The sequence below is a fragment of the Felis catus genome, chromosome D3, assembly GCF_018350175.1.
Source record: "Felis catus isolate Fca126 chromosome D3, F.catus_Fca126_mat1.0, whole genome shotgun sequence".
In the NCBI taxonomy this organism is placed as follows: Eukaryota; Metazoa; Chordata; class Mammalia; order Carnivora; family Felidae; genus Felis; species Felis catus.
This window is the reverse complement of record NC_058379.1, coordinates 60,484,955-60,508,132: the sequence shown is the minus strand read 5'-3', so window position 1 is coordinate 60,508,132 and position 23,178 is coordinate 60,484,955. Positions and strand designations below refer to the sequence as shown.

Genomic DNA, 23,178 nt, shown 5'->3' with positions numbered 1-23,178 from the left:
GGGGACAGAGAGAGGTAGTTCCGACTGATGGGAGAGGTCACCATTCCACCTGTCTTTGTTCCTTTGCACTGAGTTTGACTGCTGTGCTTCTCCTCCATTATTGCTAGCAACACCTGAAGTAGAGGAATTGTTTTCAGTAGTAAAGACACAATGAAACTTAAATTTGGGAGGCTTGCCAAACATCTCCTCTTTCTGAGCCTCCACTGAATTTTTTTGCTACCAGCCATAGAGAAGGTCAAGAGAGAAAGGCATGATGATAAACTCACTTGTAAAATTGTTCTAACAAAGCATCTGTGAGCTACTGCTTGATCAAAATGACAGACATCAATCAGAATAATAACTTCAAATATGAGATTTTCAATTAGTGAGTGAACATAAATAAACGTGTCTGGAAAATCAGCATAAGGGATTTTAGACAGAGACAGCCCATACATAACAAGAGAGAGGCAGGCATCAGGGAAAAGGTGTACTGTTCAATAAATGCAAAACAGCCCCCCAGAACCCAGGGTCAAAGAGGAGCTAGAGGAATTGGCTTGCACATAAAGACCTATGCACAATTATCCTTGAGTGATGCTTTTGAGCTCATGTGTACCTTGTTATAGATCTGTAAAGATGATTAGCCTCCATTTTATAAGGGGGCAGAATACACCTTCCTCTGCTACTCAACAGGGATTTCCAGATTTCCCCAGCGAAATGTAGCAGATTAGACAAACACTCAAAATAGAAAGTGTAGCACATGTGAGGAGATACACTTTAGGGATGGGGAAAGGGAAAGAGGAATGTTATAAAGGTCAGAGAGTTTTCCGAAATGTTGAGTCTGGCCTTTCAGCAAACTAAATAATCCAGAGTTTGGTCCACAGTGTCTGTCAGCATAGTAAAAAGTGATTAACACAACCAAGATGTACTGAGCACGGCAGGCTTACTTTTCAAGAATAAACAAGGAAGGAGAGAGAAGGAGATGCTTGGCTGGCGGTATGCCTCACAGACTATACAACTATTGTAATTATAACACCAACAATGACAACAAAATAAAACATTCAAAACTGTATGTATGTTCCACCTTTCATCAGAAAGCCACAAAGGTCTTTTCAAACAATAACTCATTAGTCTTTACAATACCCCTGTGAAAGAGTTGAGGATGTATATGTTATTAGCACTTCGCACTTCCATTGTACTTTCCCTCCAAGGAGATGGAAGTAGGATGGATTGAAATTGTAAAGTAGAAACCACTTCAAATTGATGGATGGATTTAAAGGAGGGCTTTGTCATGGCTGTGAATGTGCTCTTTCAGCAGGAAAAAATTATATAGTACTATGGAAGGGAAAGAAGGAGAAAGGAAATGAGTAGGCATCTGCCTTAATGATCCTTTGAAGGCTCTTTTCTCTCATACATCCGTACACAGTTCAGCCACGGAACACTTGGCCCCATTGAGGGGAGTTCAGTCCAGTGCCTCATCTGAAAGAAATAGAAATCTGACTTTTAGGCCCTCTTGTCTCATAATGAATCCAGTGTCCCTTTGTAGTTCTCTAGTTACTGTTCCAAAGAACCCTATCACAGTTCCAGAATCCTCTGCATTGTTCAAGTCACTCTGGATGCCTGTGCTCCAGTGTTGACTTTCTTACCTGGTAAAGTCAAATAAGGACCTGAAAGAGTTTAACTGTAACCATTGTAGAACTTCTGCTTTCAATCTAATCAAGATGCCCTTGTCTTAAACAATTGTGCATTGCTAGATGCTGAATTAAAGAGTCCTTTTGGACATGCAACTTCCCCAAGGAGTTTCTTAGTGCTTGTGATCTCCTCTCCTTAACAAAAGGGAAAGAGAACTGTTCAGAATAATGCCAGTGAAACTTCAGTTTGGTTATCTGATTGTATCTAGTCATCAGTAAGAACTCTTTAAACTTTACAATTTGGGAATGCAATGTAAGATATATAAAATAATGGCTACAGAGCAGAGAAGGATTATCATATGTACAGTAACCAATGAATATACTTTAAAAAATCATTATAATCAATGATATAAGCTAATATCATGGACTAATTGGAAAAATAATTTTTGAAATGTGCTAGTAAAATGCCATGCATCATGGGAGAGTCTTTTCTTTTGTGTTGCTGTTTCTGACTTGAGAAGTAGGGTCATTCTTTTATACTCCACAGATTTATGATTCCTTTTTTATTATGCGTCATGAAAATTTTAAAACATGAGAAACTGTGTTCTATTATCCAGATTTGTCAAAAGTGAAATTGTTTTGAGGAGTATAATGCTGCAAATTCAATTAAAATGACCTTTACCACTCCCTAACTCATTTTGCTCCTTCCTTTCCCTGGGGTAATTGATATTTCTTAATCCGATGAGCATCTTCATATTTGTATTATTATGCTTTTATTACATATGCTTATATCCACATGCAAAATATAGGATTGTGTTAAATTTAAAACTTATACAATAGGCCTTATACCATAGAAATGTTTTTTCTTTTTCTTTTTCTTTTTTTTTTTTTAATCTGGCTCTTTTAGCCAATATTATCCTTTTAAGATAATGTTGATGGTGCAGACATTTTGCTGTATTTGTTTTGCACTTCTCCCTCTCTCTCTCTCTCTCACTTTAATGCAAAGATATATGACTGATAGAACTAAATCCTCACCCTCCAGTCCTTTCCCTTCCTCACTTTCTAGATATAACCATCTTGAAGTTGGTGTGTGTCATTTCCGTGGATGTTATTATAATTTTATTATTTATGTGTTTCTCCATGGACGTTAATATACTTTTTGAATACTTACAAAATGTTATCATGTTGAACATGTTCTTCTCTTCAGCAATTTACTATGAAAAATTTCAAACATACAGCAGAGTTGGAAGAGTTTTATACTCAATACCTACACAACTACCACTTAGATTTCATCATTAACATTTTACTATACTTCCTTTATCATTAATCTCTCCCTCCATGTATTCATCTCTCTATGCATCCATTAATTCATATTAATTTTTAAATTCATTTCAAACTAAATTGCAGAAATCTTTTGCATGTTCTTTGCAATTGCATTTTCACTTAAAATTGCATTTAATTGATTCTTTTTAACTGTTGCAAACTATTCTGTTATAAGATTAACAGTAGTTTGTCCATTTTCCCTGAGTGATTGGCAATTGGGTAGATTGCAATTTTGTATGTACTGCTAAGTGGGTATCCAAGATAGCTTTGCAAACGTACGCTCCCATATGGCAATGTAAGAACTTACATTTGCCCTCTTCCATCCAAACACTTGAAATTATCAGGGTTTTTTTTTTTTTTTTTTTTTTTTTTTTGGGACAGAGAGAGACAGAGCATGAATGGGGGAGGGGCAGAGAGAGAGGGAGACACAGAATCGGAAACACGAAACAGGCTCCAGGCTCCGAGCCATCAGCCCAGAGCCTGACGCGGGGCTCGAACTCACGGACTGCGAGATCGTGACCTGGCTGAAGTCGGACGCTTAACCGACTGCGCCACCCAGGCGCCCCGAAATTATCAGGTTTTTGTGTTTTATCAATATGATGGCTGTCAAATACCACATTGTTCTAATTGACATTTTTCTGATAAGTAGTGAGGTTCAGCAAGTTTCCATGTTAGACACTTGTTTTTGCTCTTTGTGGAACTGTTTAGATCTTTTTCCATTTTTGTTGTTTATTTCTTTTTAGAAAGAGCATAAGTAAATGATGGGTAGAGAGAGGATCTCAAGCAGGCTCCACATTATTAGCACAGAGCCTGATGTGGGATCAGTCCCATGAACTGCAAGATCATGACCTGAGTCACCCAGGTGCCCCTCCATTATTTTATTGTACTATTTTTCTTCTTTTCTTCTGATCAATTTGCAGGTATAAATTACACATTATGCACAGTAGTCTATTGTCATGTCTATATTCACTGTCAGTATTTTTCCTAATAAGGTGGCTTTTCTTTTTATTTCATTGAAATATCTTTTACCATACAAAGCTGAATTTTATACATTTACAGTTGTATTTTTGTATTCTTGAAATTTTTACTATAATAAAGGTCTTTTCCTATATCTTCTAAATGTTCCCAAGATCAGCTTTTTGGATATAGGCTCTTTTTCATCTGAAACTAATCTGTCTTCTTTATAACTTAGGGGTCTATATTATCTATCTTATTTTCCCTGTGAACAGCTATTTTTCAAGCAATGTTTGTTACAGTGTCTCCCACTGGTTTTTAATACCTCTTTTGTCACCCATCAAGTTTTTACATACGAGTAAGTCTAATCTGGGTTGTCCATTTTCTTCCAGTTCTGTAATATGTCTGCACTACTCCACCAGAACAGTGTTTTAATAAATCTTGGTAAATAATATGACAAGTTCTTATTCTGCCTCCTCCTCTACTTTTCTTTTAGAATATTCTTTGTCCTTTAACTTTCCAGATGGTTCATGGGTCAAGTTCTTTGAAACACCCTGTGCGATGCTCTTTGTAATTGTATTAATTCATATAAAATTTTTGCTAAAAATCATCATGTTTATGCAATTTTCATACATCTCTAGTTAATGTGTCTTTATTTTATGTTCTTCACAACTGTTTGTAGCTTTTCCCTTAATTTCTTAGGTCTGTTATCACATCTTTTGTCGGATTTATATGTAAGTGCCTTTTCATTTCTTTCATTTTTAATGGTGTCTTTTGTTAGTAATTTTAGATTTATTACTGCTGATATGGAAGGTTGTAAAGAAATGTTAGATTTCAGAAGGTAGATCTGGTATATATAGTAAATTACTGAACCTTCTCATTAATTCTTAACAGATTGTAGACTCTCTTGTACTTCACAGATAATAAAGCTTTACCATTAAGTTTTAAGTCGTCTGTTTGCTGTACCTTATCATTAGATATTCTTCATTAGGTAAAGGACATGCTCTTCTATTCTTATGTTGCTATAGTTTTCTGTTTATCATCTATAAGTACTTTATTCAATTCTTCTCTACACCTACTTAAAATTTCATCTATCATTGTTCTTTGATTGGTTCAAGAGAACATCGATTTTCTGGCATTAAACCATCCTTGCATTGTGGTATAAACCCTAACTCATTTTTTTTTTGTGTGTGGTGCTAAATATAGTTTTGAAGATTTTTTTTTAAATTTTACATTGTGTTCATGAGTGATATTGGTCAATCACTGTATTTCCTTACATTGTTTTACCTTATTTTAATAAAAGTTATCCTAGACTTATAAAATACATTTGTTATTTTTCCTACTTTCTCTAAGACATATTATTCCAAGTGTCTCTAGGAATGATGTATATAAAATTGGGCAGAGAGAAAATGAAGAGAGAATGATTGCTCTTTCAGTTTCTGCAATACATAGTTTCTGTTTACTTTTTCTCCTTGATTTATTTTTGCAGTTTACATATTTCTGTCAGATTGCTCATTTACTTTATGTCTCCAAATTTTTTGGTATCAAATTGTTCACAGTGTTAAACTAAGGTATTTTAAACATTAACATAATTTCTGCAGTTATATCTCTTTTTGTTCAGAAACTTGTTTAGCTGAGCTACTTTTTATTTCTTAAACAGTATCACCAGTGTTTTTAAAACTTTTTCTTGTTAATCTTCTTTAGGAAACTTATAATTTTATTATTACATTTTTGTGTTATTTTTCTATTTCATTAGTACCTGCTTTTAAAAAAAAATTTTTTTTGATGTTTATTTTTGAGGGAGAGAGAGACAGTACATGAGCAGGGGAGGGGCAGAGAGAGAGAGATGCAGAATCTGAAGCAGGCTCCAGGCTCTGAGCTGTCAGCACAGAGCCTGATGTGGGACTTCAACCCAAACCACAAGATCATGACCTGAGCCGAAGTAGGACACTTAACCAACTGAGCCACCCAGATGCACCTCATTAGTACATGCTGTAATCATTATTATTTCTCCCTTTTCCTATTTGTTTGTATTAATTATGGTACATTTCTGGCTTTATCATTTGCAAGTTTACTTGTAATTTTTCAGTCTATTTTTGTAACAGATAATTTTTTATTTTTATACAGGTAATTATTTTTAAACAGATAATTTAGAACCATATATTTCTTTTTAAATGTTAATTTAAATACCATTTTATCTCATAAAATTTGATGTTTAATGGTTTATTTGCTAGTAACTTCTGATTATTGTTTTATTTCTATTTTACCTTTTACTCAAGAACTAATATAAGCATATACACTTCAAAAAAAATCCAAACTCTTTATTATTTAATTTTGCATTTGTTGCTGCTGAAATGTATTGAAATGCTGTTAGAAAATATGACATTGATTCTTTAAAATATATGGAGACTATTTTTTTCACTAGAACATAGGTTTTTAAAAAAATAAATGTTCCATGTATGTTTGAAAACAGTCTATTTTTAAGCATAGAGTTTTATACATAGTTATAAAAGAAGTATGCTTATTTCAATCATTTAGATGTTGACCTTTTCTGTCTCCTTGGTCTGATATGTATTAAAATAACCAGTATGACTTAACATTTGCTTTTCCTAATTATATTAAATTTTGCTTTATATATTTTAACATAATTATTTTAGGAATATACAATCTTCTGTTTGTTTTATATTGTTAGGGTTGTTCCTTTTATTACTATATTACTTCTGTTCATTAGATACTGTTTTCTGTATGACATAATGCTGTATGAGTTTAATATTGCTGTATCATAAAGCATTCTTTTGTTTAGTTTTTCCTTCCATGTTAAATCTTCCCTTCTCTCTTTCTCTCATTTTTTTTCTCATTTTTTAATCATTCTGCATCACTTTTCTTGCATATACTTTTTACAAGCAGCATAATGGATTTTAAAAATCTATATTACATTTTCTGGTATTAATAAGAAATCTTAATCTATTTACAATTATTACGTTTGTTGATATATTTGCCATTTGATCCTGTGTCAACCATTGTTAGTGTTTTCTTTCTTTCTTTCTTTCTTTCTTTCTTTCTTTATTTCTTTCTTCTTTCTTCTTTTTTAAGTTTATTTCTCTAGAGAGAGAGGGAAGGAGAGAGTGTGAGTTGGAAAGAGAAAGAGGAGAGCAAGAATCTCAAGCAGGCTCTGAGCTGTCAACACAGAGCACAACATGGGGCTCGATCTCATGCACTGTGCGATCATGACCTGAGCTGAAATCAAGAGTCTGACACTTAACTGAGTTACCCATTATAACACTTATAAATTTCTTTTTATAGTATGTTTCTTTGTCACCTTTTTGTTCTCCTCCCAGGTTTTGTTTGATTATCAGAATTTTCCTCATTGATGTTGTTTTTTTTTTTTTTTCAATTACTCTTCTGGTTTAGAAGAGCCACATTATATTTTTGTTCTTTCAGTTGCTTAATCATGTATCTACGCATATATATCATAATATTTATTAAAATATAAATTATTCATTGGTTTCTCTTTCAGAATATGATAAGGAAAATTTCTATTTTAATAACAGACTGAAAATAACCTTCCGAGCATTCTTATTATTTATTATTTAGAATTTTAGTGTTGCCTTTAAAAGACACAAAGTAGTCATTACTTATTTTTTACATTTGATCATTAAATAACTTACTAATGTGTTTTATCCATCATCCTATTTCAACCCTTGCTGAAGTTTCCTCCTTTACTTGAACTTTCCGTGAAGACCTGTGGTAGTTAACTCAGCATTTACATAAGAGAAAATATAGCTGTTTTGCTCACTTTTCCACTATGCTGGGCATAAAATTCTAGACTGAGGACTTATTTGCCAATCTATCTGACATTATTATCCACGTTCTTTAGTGACATCTCCTAGGGGTAAGGACAAGTTCTACTTTTAGTCCAATTGCTATCTCTTTGTAATATATCTTTCTCCCTCAGTTTTTCTAAATTTTAATATTTGTTATTTTTACTATTATCTGTCCAGGGGTGGATTCTTTTTTTGTATATCCCATATTTAAAACTTGGAGAGTGATAGGATAGATTTTTGGGGAGGGGAAGGAGAAGTCCAGAAAATATTTTTCTGAGCACATTGAAAACATCAATCTATTTAAGTATCAGAAGACTCCTATGAGGTATGTTATGACCACATTATAGAAAAGAAAATGGAGACATGACCTGCCCCCCCAAAAGTTTATTTAGAACTTTCACTTTTTAAATTTTGAACTTGAATGTTTTCAATTCAAAAAATAAAAATAAAAATAAAACAATTAGCCCCTGTGCTTTGAATATTGCTTGGTTTCAATCTCTTTGATCTTGCCTTTGAGAACCCTTATTTTAAGTCACTGTGTTCCAAGGCCATCCCCTGCAGTAAACACATGGCCATGGTATGGATGGTATTAAAGGGAGGTAAATAATGTAGGCATGGACTAACTTGCCCTCTGTATCCAAGTCTTTTTTCCTCTCTAGTATTGTTTCTCTCATCCTCTGGTTAGTGCAACAAGGTTTGTATGAAATATGACCCTCATTCCTTTATTTCATACATTTCCAATTGCTGTATCCAAGTGTGTACTTAAAAGAATACACATGCTGGGTTTGATTCTGATTCTTTTATTTGATGCATTGGAATACTCTGATCTGCAACACGATCCTGCAACAAAGGTGCTCTGATGAGTGTAGAGCAATGAATTAACCTGCCTAGGTTTGTCTCCATTTTCTCATCTGTGATATGGATTTAACATTAGTACCTAACAAATTGAACACTTGGTGATATGAAATAGGTTGATATTTTCAATGTGCTTAAAAGAATGTTTACCAGAACTATCCTCATCCTCCCCACTCAACTCCATCCTATTATTTTTCCAAGTCTTATTAACATTAGTTCCCAAATACCTCAGATCACCCCCCTGCTATCTATCCTGCTGCTGCCTTAGCTCATCTGGACTCTTGTAATAATTTCCTAAATAGCCTATGTGCCTCCAGCTTCATTTTACTCTAATCCATCTTCCACCATGCCACCAAAATGCCTTTCTAAAGAGCAAATCTGTTCACATCACTGCTGTTCAAATTCTAGTAGCTTTTAATTACTTTTATGCACCTTAACATGACTTGTTTCAGCCTCTAGCCCCAGCTGGTTTCTTCAGGCTTCTCTCAGTCCATGATTTTCCACTTACGTCTCCTTTTGGTTCTCCTGATCTGTGTTCAGTTCCTTAGTTGGCATGTTCTTTCTCCCTTCTGTCCTTATGCTCATGCTTTTGCCATTTATGATACCCTGTCCAACCCTGTCCACTTGGCTGGTCTTCGCTCATCTGTCTAAATCAATATCTCCTTCTCCTGGCAATGTTTCTTAATCCTAGTCCTCAGGCTGAGGTCTAGGCTCTTTGTCTATGTTGTTGAATACAGATACTTCACTCCTCCATATTGTGATTATTTATTTTGTTGTCTCTTTCACTGATTCTAAAATGAGCTCCTTGAGGGTAGGAGCCACACTCTGTTCATCTCTGCATCAGAAAAATAACTACCTGGTTATATTTGAGTGAGAAGGCCCAACAGATATTTCCTAAACTCATGAATAAATGACTTGCTAATTGAATTTCAATAAATGATTCACACTGAGGCCTGTAGAATAAAGATGGCTACTATTAACGAATTAGAGTTTCAAAGACTTATTTTTAATATTACCATTTAATTTACAGAATTAGGGGCGCCTGGGTGGCGCAGTCGGTTAAGCGTCCGACTTCAGCCAGGTCACGATCTCACGGTCCGTGAGTTCGAGCCCCGCGTCGGGCTCTGGGCTGATGGCTCAGAGCCTGGAGCCTGTTTCCGATTCTGTGTCTCCCTCTCTCTCTGCCCCTCCTCCGTTCATGCTCTGTCTCTCTCTGTCCCAAAAATAAAAAGAATAATAATAATAATAATAATTTACAGAATTAAACAAGAAGTGAGTGCCTACCTGGTGGACAGCCATTTGCTAACAACTATGAGCCCTATTAAAGAAGATTATTTGGTTCACAGGATGTTTGCATAAATATGAAAAGAAACAGTTTTCACATAGTATAACATAAGGTGTTATTTTGAGCCTTAGAATCAACAACGGTTTGGGGACATTGTGATTCTAGAACTTTAAAGACATTTTAATCTATCTACTCCGTGGAAGTAAATGCCTAATAAAATATCATGGCCGCCACCCTGCCGGCCCACCCATCTTCGTCGTCTGTACCTTCATGCCCTCTATGCAGTACGGCCACCCTTGGCCCCTTGGCTCATGTGCGCAATTCCTATTAATTTCAGAAAACGGCCACCGCCAAAGCAATAAGAGTGAATTTAATTTAAAAAGTGCAATCATGTTCTGCCTTGTGCAGAACCGGACTTGGAATTATTTGTGACTGTGATTTAGCATTATTTCTGGGGGGAGAGTCACCCTGTTTAATACTAATAGTCTTCCCAGGAAGTTTCATTAGAGTGAACTGCAATTTTTATTGCTCAGGATTTAACAAACTCCAATCTAAAGTCTCACTAGAGACCTCGCGCCTCTTCCCCCCTCATGAGCGCCTTTCTCCTGAAATTTCTCTGCTCAACACTCCTGACAACAACCTGTCTGCAGATGCACCAACAGCTGCTCCTGCTGAAAAATGGGCTTGTCTCTCTCACGGGGGCTATGATTTCTGGCATATGCATGCCTCCTACTGTCTCTTTGGTTTTAAAGCAATTTTCAGCACACCTGCTTGCTTGAACTTTACTGACAAGCCCTCTTAAGAGTTCACTGAAGAAAAAAATATTCGTTTCCTAGGTACTTCCCTGTAATTCTAAATTTCACTTTAAATCTCCCAGTAAAGTGTTTACCCCTGTGGATGGAGAGACAATCTGTGTTGAGACAGTCCCGCTGCCTCGGGCAGGATCTCATCAGCTCTCATATCACAGCAGATAGAGAAAGGGATGATCCATTAAGGCAATAAGGCCAACTTGTTCCTACCGCCAAAATTGTTCCTTAGAGTACATTTGCTACTGCCATGTCCATTCTGGGCTTAACCACCACCTAAGAGATTATATCTCACTCAAAAAAATTCTCCAAATGGATGGTTCTATTCTTTTGGTTTTGATCCTGCCAGACTTTCAATTTGAGTCAATCTCATGAAAACATTGCTCAGTTCATTGTTATTCTACTTCCTGGCCTTACCTTAAGGAAGTTCTCCATAAAGTTGTACTTTTGATTATGTCTCAGGAACACTTATGTGGCCACTGCCTTAAGAGTCACCATTTAGTCTATCCATGGGTCATGAAAAAGTGGATACTTAATCTGTACACAACTACCCAACAATTTAAAGACTGTCATTTTCTTCCTTTAGTTCACCGGCCTGATCTTAAGGTAATTGTCTCAATGCTTCAAATGCTTCAATGGAGTCATTGTATGACATGTTCAGTGTCAGAAACCACTTTGATTATGACTCCTGTGGAACTGGTAGGCACTCTCAACTGTGGCCAAGGTCATCAGACAGACCCATCTCAACCATTGTGAGACCAGTGAATTGGGAGTAAATGAAAGTTTCTAAAGCAGGCTCAAGTCAGCTAATCTATATCCAAAATAGTGAGAAACAGAGGTCTGAATGCAATGGAAGGTAATTAACATGAAAGTAATATGAGTATAGACTATTTAGACATTCTCAAAACCAAGACCAATAAGCATTCTAAAAGTAGGTGATGGACAGACATAGATGGACCTTTTGGGCTTAGAATGCAGTCACAATGTCCCAAAGTAACATAAAAATACAGGAGAAGAAGCAAGAAAGTCCACACGGGAACCCAAGCCAGCACTGTTAATCTTTGCATATGGAATTTGGTCAATGATATATGTAGGTACTAATCATTCATTGCTTAAATAAATATGAAGAACTCCTTTTTCTTTGCTTCAGATCAATTCTTTCTTCTAAGGAAATTCTCTGCTTCGAAACATTAAGAAATAGCTTTTCCTGGGGTGAGCTGAGTGGAAAGTTGAAATAATATTAGCTAAACAACTATTATGTATTATATTTACTTACAATAAACCCTGGACTTCACTACATGTTGTTGCAATGAATATTATCTCATTCCATGTCTGGTTAGGCTCAAAATCAAGGACAACAGAGCTAGTCAGTGTAGGGTCAGGATATGAACCCAATTGATCCTGATTCTAAAGTCAGTATTTTTTTCATGGTGTCCTACTGCTACCAAGGTTTCCGTCTCCAGCTGAAGCACAAAATATCTCAGTTACCAAAATCACATTGACTCTAGTCCATTTTGCACTTTCTCTTCATCTTATTTTATTGTGCCTAAGTCTGTACAAGAAGGCAGCCGCCATGAGGATGGGAAGGCCATGGTGCTGGAAGGAGGCCAACTCCATTTACACTCTAGCTCAGCTTCATACTAGCTCTATGAACCTACACTAGCAGAGTAACCTCTCTGAAACTCGGGTTTCTCATCTGTAATGTGGGAATATAAGTGTTTAAAACTGACTTGCTGGGAGGATCAAATACCTGGCAGACAATACATGTGTGGCAAATATTAACTCCCGTCTCTTTTACTGTCAATTTGTCAGCTGCAGATTGGATACAATCTTCCCGCTTTGACCTTCCCTCTCCCTTTTTACAAAATTCAATTCCATTCACTTAGCATCTGAACATAATTGACACTTAATGAATACACGTTGAGTGAATGAAAGATCTCTTCAAGACTCAGATCAAATGTCCTCAGGACTCTGAAGTCCCAGCCCCACCCTTGTGAAGATTGGTGACAGCCTTAAATCCCCATAGTATTGGTTTCGGTATCTTCATTTGTATTAGCATGTTGTCTTATAATTATTGGCTCTTGGATTTTCTCAATAAATGGTAACTTTTTCAAGACCAGAGACTATGTTTTACTTTTTCTTGTAAACTTTGTACTCAGCAAATGTCTTGGAATATTTATTTGACAAATTATTGTTTGAAAGATTTAACCTGAATACAAGTAGTTAGTATAGTTAATACTGATTAATCTTGTCCATGTTTCTCAAAGTATTTAAATAAAAAAGGAAGTTGAAGAAATTCCAATTATAACATAGCCAGAATATGAGTATGTTAGTTTATTAAGATTTACATCATAGTTTGATTCTATACTTTGGCCAGAGTTATAGTCTACAATCTCATGTTTAAAGATAGGGGTGAAAAAGTATTGGGTGTAGAGTATCTACAGAGCTCCATGACAGGTTGGTGTAAAAAATCAAAGAATTTTACAAAGTAAATAACTCCCCGAGTCAACTTATTTATTAAATAGTAAGTTTTCATAAAATAGGGTCCATCATAAATGAGAGATTCCTGTAATAGGTAATCTTGAACAAAGAAGCAAACAAAATTTCACACGTACACACACCCCACCATGGTACCCGTCCTCTGAAGTAACTCTCTCACAGTGAATTTAGTTTGATGGTGGTGGCTGTGATGTGACTAATTTGTTAGGTGAGCCCAGAAACATATGCCTCTGTGTTTCCTCAGGAATCTCCAGAAAAGGGTAAGTTCTGGTTACCATCATTGCATCCTGGAAGACATAAATTTAACTTTGAATAGGCATAGGGCTCAATTATCTGCTTTAAAGTAGGGACTGCCAATCTCATTTAATTGTTTCACAGAATTCTGGGAGTGGGAAAAGCATTCCATATATAGGAGAGACTCATTGTGATCTTGTAGGCTTTGACCTCAACTCAATCCTCTGTCTTTCAAAATCACCAGTAAACAGTTTCCCTTCAGTCATAAAAAAACATTAAAGGGACCTTTTAAGATTCTTGCTTTCTCACTTTCCCAACTTGATCCCATCATTCTGCCCTTTGTGGCTGAGAGCAACTTCTTTACTCACGGACCCTCTGTTCTAACCTGGCTGTCCACTAACCATGCCCTCAATGATACTTGATAATCACATAGTATCTCCACTAGTTTTCTCAGGCTTGTTTTCAGCTTTCAATTAATTATGGAAACTCCTCAAGTAGAATTTCGCATTGTAAATGTAGCTCCACTACCCTCAAATCTCCCCCTAGGAATGTAGCTGAATACCAGGCTTATTCAGAAACCCAGCCCTGCTGAAAGAATATCCCACCTCTGAGAGGACAGAGCTCTTCGGGCTGAGCCAGAGGGTGAGACCCAGCAGAAGTGAAGGCTGAGTTTGACTTCCCTTGGAAACATTAGTCAGAATGGGGAGGCTGCCCCATTAAGACAACTTGGGGCTTTTCAAGGGTGACTCACCCCTAGGAAAACCCATTACTTTCCCAGAACCCTGCTATATTCTCAATTTCTCCCTTTTTATGGCAAATATAAAGTGGTTAGAACTCCCACACTGTTCCTTCAGCATCTCTGAAAATTGTTCAGTCCTGTTCAGGGCTTCACCAGTGATAAAAAGCTTATTCTGCATATTCCCAGACGGTGAATGACACAGAACGCACCTAATGTGACTGCCCAGTGCATTGACATTCATATTTAGTACGCAAAGGCAAGTCGTTTCTGAGACAGGGAGTCCGGTTTGTCCTGTAATGCCCTGAGACAGTCCTGTACCTCTTGCTGCGGCTCCTGACAGATCTTATAAAAGATCGTAAATTACTATCTGTTGAAATATATGAATTTAATGGATTCCATTAATGCACACCTGCACAGAAGAGATTTCAGGAGCCCAAAGATATGATCAGTCAAACAGCTTTAATAGTTATTAATTACAGAAGCGGACTATTTATCCCCTGCTTACATAGAAATCTGCAAGTAGTGTAATACTCACACTTCAAGGCTTTCTGGATGGAAGAAGGAAATGGGCTTTGGTTGAAAGGATCAAACACTTATTTTAGCTAATGCATTTCCATGCTGGGATTTTTTTATTTATTTATGGGAGAAAGGTCACTACTTTTGTATGTGGATTTTAAGTAATTTAATGTCATGGAGAGTGTGGATTTTTTAAGAAGAATCATAAAAAATGCTTTGACCAGCATTTAATATAGGCCACTTCCTTTTACATCCAAGTGCTTGAAAATCAAAATGTTTAGATAAAAACCGAACCGAACCATTTAGGAAAGTCCAAGTCAAATTCTCATATGCGGTTTTGGTGATACTTTGCTTGAAGTGGTTGGGCAGGGTGGTATGCATGAGGTTTTCCTAAACAGCCTTGACCCAATTATCCATGCACTGGGGACAACGATCTCACCCTCTTTATCTGATAAGAATCATAATGATGACAGAAAATAATTTTTGCCACATCCTAGATGTCTCACAGCAACTCTGTGAGGCAGATACTATTGTTGTCTCAACTTTATAGATAAAGAAATTGGGGCACACGAGGTAAAGTGTCTTACCATTGGTCCCACACTTAGAGGTTGAATATGAGTTTCCTGTTGTCTGATTCTCTATGCCCTTAAGTGCTAGGCAATGCTGCCTCCCAACTGTTAGTGAAAACTTTCATGTGTGACCTTATTTCTATTCTGATAATGACGACTATGTAAAATTTATAACACCAACTAGATAGACACACATGCCCTAAAGGAGGGTAGACCCTTATCCAATACAGAGTGAGTCTCTAAGTCTGCAAAATCTGATGATGGAATCAAGTGGGACAAGAACCATGTCTAATGACTGAATTAACTAACACTCTCTTCTCCAGTTATATAACCAGAAATATGTCTGTAGTCTGGGAGACTGAGGTTGGTTCCCAACACTCCACAGCAGGACAGAGGTGGGCCACGATAGTGTATGCTACTGAATGCTGTGTCCCATATTTAGATATTTGATTACGGCTGTGCCTCTACTTAGGCCTTTTGAATTTGTTTTAAAATTATTTGCAATATGATTTATCTTCCTGGATTAGCTAGGTTCTGTGGACAGCAAACTCTGTGTCCTAGGCAGCTTTCCATTTCCCAAAGGGCCTACCACAGTGCTATAAATGTGAGTAATATTCTATATACATTTATTCAAGCATCATTAGAGACTCTCTATCTCTCTGAATAGTTTATTTATTATTAAAAGTCCTATTGCAGTGCTCCTTCTTCTATGCAACTTTTAAAGACAACAGGGGCGCCTGGGTGGCGCAGTCGGTTAAGCGTCCGACTTCAGCCAGGTCACGATCTCGCGGTCCATGAGTTCGAGCCCCGCGTCAGGCTCTGGGCTGATGGCTCAGAGCCTGGAGCCTGTTTCCGATTCTGTGTCTCCCTCTCTCTCTGCCCCTCCTCCGTTCATGCTCTGTCTCTCTCTGTCCCAAAAATAAAAAATAAACGTTGAAAAAAAATTAAAAAAAAATAAATAAATAAAGACAACAGTAGCTCACCCTAGCTCCTTTTTTAGGAAACACACACATTCATACCACTGATTGCCCTTCTTGGGGATGGGTCCCAAATTAGCAAACATTTACTAGGTGCCCAGCACTGTTCTAAATACTTTCAATGTATCTGCACATCGAACAGTCACAACAATCTTCTAAAGAGGTACCATTATTAATCCCATTTTACAGATGGTTTGATTGAGGTACAGAGAGATAAAATAAGTTACCCCAAGTCGTAAAGTTAGACATGGCAAAGCCAGGAACCATACCTGAGCTTTTCAACACAGAACCTGAGGCTTCTGGAGCCTTGTAATTAAGTGGGGAAGGTTAATTGGAGATGAGAACAATGGGAAAAGATACAAACTTAAGTCTAGCAGTGACATGGTGTGGGTAACTGAAAGTTTGTTTTGTTTGTTTTTAATTTTTGTTTTAATGTTTATTTGTTTTTGACAGAGAGAGAGAGAGAGAGAGAGGAAGCATGAGTGGGGAAGGGACAGAGAGAGAGGGACACAGAATCCAAATCAGGCTCCAGGCTCTGAGCTGGCAACACAGAGCCGGATATGGGGCTCAAACTCATGGACTGCAAGATCATGACCTGAGCTGAAGTCTGACGCTTAACCACTGAACCACCCAGGCACCCCAAAGTTTGTTTTGTTTTTAAGATGTGTAGTCCTTAAGCATTTTAAAATCTGATAGGTTAGAAGCAGGGCGGAGACTGGAGATAGAGGAATAACTAAGCAGAATGCAGCCCTTCACCCAGTTCACACTGTCTTGGCCCAGGAAGCCGTTCTCATTTATGTGGGCTGTGATGGGAGTCTCTCAACCAGTGTCCTACTGCCTATTTCCATTTCTTATATCACCAACCACCACAGCCCCTTTCTAAAATCAGAAACTGCTCATGTCACTCCCTGGCTAAAAATCTCCAATCTCATTTCTCACACGATAAAGTCTAAATTCCTCCATCTGACTCCACATATCCTCTGTGGTTCACCCTTGTACGCTCTGTCTTCACAGTTCACTCCATAAGTTGAACATCCCCTCCTCTGACCCATTCTATGCTGAGATACTTTTAGTTCCCCATTGTCTGTGGCTAAGGAAGCTATTCTCCCTGTTGTCTGCCTGTAAAATCACTCATATTTTAAGAACCACATCAAACACCACCTCCTTCATAAAGTCTTTTCTTTCTCCCCAGGCAGAATTAAACATTCCCTTTTGTGTCTCCCTGTGTATGCTGCATATACTTCTATCATAACAACTATAATGTTTTATTGCTCTGATTTGTTTGCGTGACTGGCTTTCCCTACTAAATGGAAAGGTGCTTGAGAACAAGGATGACTTGTTTGGCCTCAATATTCTCAATGTAACCAGCACATAGTAGGTGGCCGGGGATTAATTGTGAATGAATTAATAAATGAATGTGTATTCAAATAAATGTAGAAAATATCTTGTTGGATGATGTGGGGAGAGGAAAATATGATGAAGACATTTTTTTCCTCCTCTAAAGAGCTGAAATAATGTACCTGGTTTATAAACAAATCATTCTTCTTTCAAGAACATCCCGGTAACTGTCTCAATAAGTGAAGGACATATATTAGAAAGGTATTACACTTGCTGTTGACATTTCATTTCCTGTCTTTTTTTATGTGCCCATGCAGCTGCAATAACCTTGCTCTTACAATCCCGGTGTTTGGAAAAACCATTTCTATGCATAAAGTTCCTACGTGAACAAGTGTGGGGTAGACCAGGTGGGTGTAGGTGATATAGTTGATGGCCATCACTGTGAGTTCCCCTGTTTCACCATTCTTGGTTACGTATGCCACAGAAATCACTAAATGAGTTTCACGTTGCACCACGTAGCATTCCACTCATGGGAAGAGCTTATTCTTTGCATAAACATGGTGGAGCAGTTTGACGCTGTTTAATTTGACCAGGAATGTAATCCTCCAGTGGAGGAGGCCAATATTGTATTACTCTCCATTTCATGGCTGTGAAAGCCAAAAAGGTGGCTCATGAGGGAGCCAGAACAAGCATCTAGCAATTCTGACTTCCCCTTCTGTTTTCTTCAATATGCAGTACGACTTTCCAAATGGAAGCTGTATTGGAGGGAACACCACTAGCTAAATTATTTAAATAATAAATATCTCTTGCCTTAAGGGTGATAAAAAAAGATGTACTTATTTCTAAAGTGCTCATACCAGAATTATATGAGTTAGAACATTTCTGTATGACTGGCTACTCGAAAAAGTTGTCATTTTCACCATTGACATCACTGTCATCATCAAGTTTGCTGGCAATTTTACGCTATTTCATAATTCCTGCAATACTTTCATTTATATCATGTTTCCTGACCCTCACAAAAGATCTGTGTGGTAAATATTACAGTTACAGTACCCATTTTACACATGAAGAGCTCGAGTCTCAGATTTGTTAATAATTTCAGCTGGTAAGTGGCATGGCTTGATATTGATCTCAGATATTCTAACCTAAATTGCATGCTCAATGAATACCTGCTGTGCTTTCAGACTTTGCTATGAGAGTCGTATACTTCTTTTCTGGTATCCTCTCCATGGCATAAAGAGATCTCCATAAAGCTTAAATCATAGAATTGTAGCAACACCCTTTTGTTGAATATTTATTATAGGCAAATGTATATGCCGGTCACCATAAGAAATATCAAGACGAAGAGGAAACAATTCTTACACTAAAGACACTTATGTGTTGTTGGAAAAAATAAAAATGGAATAAAAAGAAAGATCCTCAAAATTAAAAACAAAAGCAATCATGGCAGGAAAGAGAGAAATCCCAGTGAGATGTATATAGCAAGGACTGTGGAAGTTGAAGGGAAGCAATAGTCCATTATTTCTCAGAGTCATGGAACTTTGGGAGTTGATGAGACGGTTACAAAATTGATTAAGTTTCTCAAGGGTTCCAGATCTTTCTATGGCTTCCCACTGCCTATATTATAAAATCCTCCAAACTCAAGGTTTCCACATCCTGGCTTCTCTCCTGTCCCAAATTCCTCTCACACTATAAGAAAGCTCTAGCTATAAAGCATTTCTTACATTTCCCTAATCAAAACACAGAAAACTTATTTTTTGTATTCAGTGCCATTGCATATTCTGTTTCCTTTTTCTATAATAGTCTGTTCTTGACCTTGTCTTTCTTAGAAGTCCCAGACTGAATGTGACCTTCTCAGAGATAACTTCTAGCAACCCCCAGAAGAATTTATGTTACTCTCTTTATGTGCCACTATACATCGTCTCTCCCTCTATCATAGAATTTTTGGTCATCTGTTTATTTCCTCTACTAGAATATGAGCTATCTGAGGTATTTGAAGTGAGGGACTAAAACTTCCTTGATCTTTATAAACATATCACTGAACTCAATACTGTTCATATGTATGTTGAATGAATAATGAATAGATCCTGTCAATAGTAGAGGGCAATTCTTTCATTAAACCAAACACAGTTTCAAATATAGAAATTTCTTCTACATTAGCCCTGAGAGACAGCCATTTCTCCTTTACTTTAATCCCTGCCAATGTACGAGTTGCTACTGCTCCAAAACAAACAAGAAGTCCGAATTATTTTGTAGTTTCTCCTTTACAATCATATGCATGACACCCTTTAAAACAACTAAAACCAGTAATCATGCTCTTTCTAAGTTCTTCTTCATCTTGAATCAACGGCCATTTTTCATTCAATTATTTCAGATATGACATAGCTACACACATTTTAGTTCCTCACTCTCTGGTCTAGGTGAAATTTGTCAGTGTTCCATTTCAAATGGATTTCCTGGAGTCTGCTTGTAACTCTCCTGAACACTTCGTAGAAACAAGGAGAAAAAAGTCAGAATTGGCCTGGAGCTCAGAGCTGCCTTAACATTGGGAAAGGCTCAGAGGAGTCTTCTAAAAGTGAGAAGGGTAGATTATTATATTGCATTATTAATATGCAATGGATATGCATTTATTCATGTATGGTTGGCTCTACCTTTTCAACATTAAATTACTTTCTACCTTATGAAAACTTAGTTCCAAATGCTTTTCTGAAGTGCAAATTGTCCAGGGAGAAAAGATGGTTCTATTAGGTTGGTATTCGACACCAGCCCTAGGAAAAATAGTGAAGCAGATGAAGATTTTTATTGGTATCTTTCCGTCCTAAATTAAAAAGAAAAGACCAAAAATAAAGAAAATTCACTTTGCTAAGGGATCTGTTGTGCATTGTTCCTATGACATCCTATATGCACCCCAACTATTACACATGCACCCGCTGCTTCATTTGGGGGTAAGGATGAGATAGGCATATGCACAGCAACAAGAGACTCCAGATTTCAGTGTCTTAATACACAACAATTTATTTCATGCTCATGCAAATCTGACATAAGCCCAACAGCTCCACAAGGCAGCTATCTTCCAAGAGGTAACTTAGCAACCCAGGCAGCTTCCATCTTTTTTTCTGCCATTCCAACACCCAGGCTCCACCATTACATCAAAGGGGAAGAGAGGCTGTGAGGTTGTCTACCAACAATTACATTCTTTTGCCTGGAAGGGAGATTTATCAGTTTTCACTCACAGACCCTTAACTAGAACCAGTCACCTGGCTATATCTAATTGTAAGAAGGCCAGGAAGTGTCATTGAATTCACAAATATTTGGTGAAAAGTAACTATCCGTGTCTTGCTCTTGAGCTCTAGCCCCTGCTAACACAGAGTGAAGCAGGAAGAAACATTAAAACAAATCTTATAAGTCACATGAAAACATGAATCGAATTGAAACTTAACTTACTTAAAACCAGACTTACAGAGTCTCCATTGTCTGAAATACAGAGAGGTGCTCTTATGGAGGGAAGAGAAGCTCCAACGTGGTTTCTGGCATACCACTTTCTCCTGCATTACACTTGCCAAAGCAAGGCACCTGGCTTGACCCAAATTCATAGGGGGCATATGAATTCCCTTTTCAAGAAGGAGAAAGACTAGAACATTTGAGCTCAGCTCTGGGACTACACTAGCATACCTTGTGATGGAGAGCATCAGGATGGAATGTCTGCACATTTGAAAGGTTACCAGAGAAGGTAATTTAGTGGTCCATTGACAATAGTCTTCTATTTGTTGGCAGCGTGATGTCATAGAAAGCACTCTGGGTCAGGTACATTCTACTTCGGCTAACCTTGCCCATCACTTATCTTCTTTCTAGACAAGTCTTTTAAAATTCCTAGGTCTTACTTTCCTCCCTTATTGAAAGATGGAACAGACACAGATGATCACTACAGCTCTTCTCCTCTTTAAAATTCTGAAATTTCATGGTTTTGTATTTGCTTACTGTTTAGTTATCAGTTTAACTTTTTTCCTTCCTTCCTTTCCAAATTTTTTTTATTCTAAAAGCGCATCCTGAATGTTACCACACATTGACCTGTAAATGAGATACATTGAAAGATAGAAAACTGCTCATACTTCACGATGCTTACTGCTCAAAAAAAAAAAAAAAAAAAAGAGGAAATGGATATGCACATGAATAATACCAGTGCTTACCTCAAAAAAGAGTATACAGTACATGCATACCATTTACTAGGGCTTCAGAGAGTAATAAATCTGCACTTAGCTAATCAGGAAAGAATCCATAGTGAAAATGCCAATATTTGAAAACAAGGTGAAGGCTCTCTTGATGGAGATACCCAAAACGCAAAGCAAGAAAGAGTCTCCATCAGAGGGCACCAAGAGATGGACCAAAACTTACTATAGAATGATGCCAGGCAGTAAGACTGAGAGGCTGAGTGGGCTCGGAGTGTGGGGAACCTGTGAATATTATCAGGAAGTGGTTTGGGGACCCTCACCAGTTTTATAAAGGAAATACCATGATGAAAAATGTGGAACCGCTATTGTAAGTATTTAAGAAAATAAAATAATAAAAATGTTAAGAATGAAATGAAGAAGGGAAAATCAGGGTCATTTAGAGAAGAAATATATGTGAAAGGATTTACAGTATATCATAGGCTGCTTCACGTTTATGTGTGTGTGTGTGTGTGTGTGTGTGTGTGTGTGTGCTATGATGGTTACCTTTCTGAGTCAACATGGCTAGGCTATGATGCTCTGCCATTTCATCAAACAGTAGTCTAGATATTGCTGTGAAGGCATTTTATAGATGTGATTAGCATTTACATCAGTTGACTTTAAGTAAAGGTAGTGTTTCTCAATAATGTGTGTGGGCCTCATCCAATCAGTTGGATGACTTACTAGTAAAACACTGAGATTTCTCAGTGAGGAATGAATTCTGCCTCAAGATTATAAAATAGAAATTCTGCTGAGTTTCCAGCCTCTTGGCCTGCTCTACATACTTCAACTTTGCAGGTCCACATAATCACATGATTTAATTCCTTAATCTCTCTCTCTCTCTGGTCCCCCTTCACCCTCATTGGTTCCGTTTTGTGTCTGTGAGTGTGTCAGTGGATTTTTTTTTCCTGGATAAACTTGACTGAAACAGGTGGGAAAGAAGAAGCAAAGGGGGAATCTTCCATCCACTGCCCTGAGAGCAAACCCAATTATGTCCTTACATCCCTTGCTAAGACTGACAGATATGATTTAAATTGTTCTTGGTAAGTGATGAAGATCGATTCCAGAAACATCATTTCTCACTGGAATTCCTCCTCTTTCACACAGCACTCTGCTGCAGCAAATATTTACTTTACTTTTCTTTGGTTGTCTTAAAGTGCTACAGGAATCTTTCATTATTTAAATGTTTACGTGTTTACATCCTGTCTCTCTCACTGTACTGCTGTGTCATGTACAAAGCTTCCTCCCCACCAACCCCGTTCTTAAAGACATGTGTTTTTTGCCGATTGGATTGAAGAAGAACACAACAGTTGGTCCAGAATCTGAACTCCTGGATTGTGGCTGGACCTCTCCGAGAGCAAAGCATGGTGTGGCACAGGTAGCGTTGCAGAGGGCTCTCCTTGCTCTTCCTGCAGTCTGTCTGCAGTAGTTGCTGAGGCAGTGAGGG

General features: G+C 37.4%; 1 long non-coding RNA gene across 1 annotated transcript; it reads right to left on the bottom strand.

Moving 5' to 3' along the window:
- Window positions 1–337: 337 nt before the first annotated feature.
- Window positions 338–21,562, bottom strand: LOC109493424. The gene is made up of 3 exons (XR_002147649.2): window positions 20,987–21,562; window positions 11,072–13,440; window positions 338–1,455 (listed from the first exon to the last, which is right to left on the bottom strand). It is a non-coding gene; the product is annotated as an uncharacterized LOC109493424 (long non-coding RNA).
- Window positions 21,563–23,178: the final 1,616 nt, after the last annotated feature.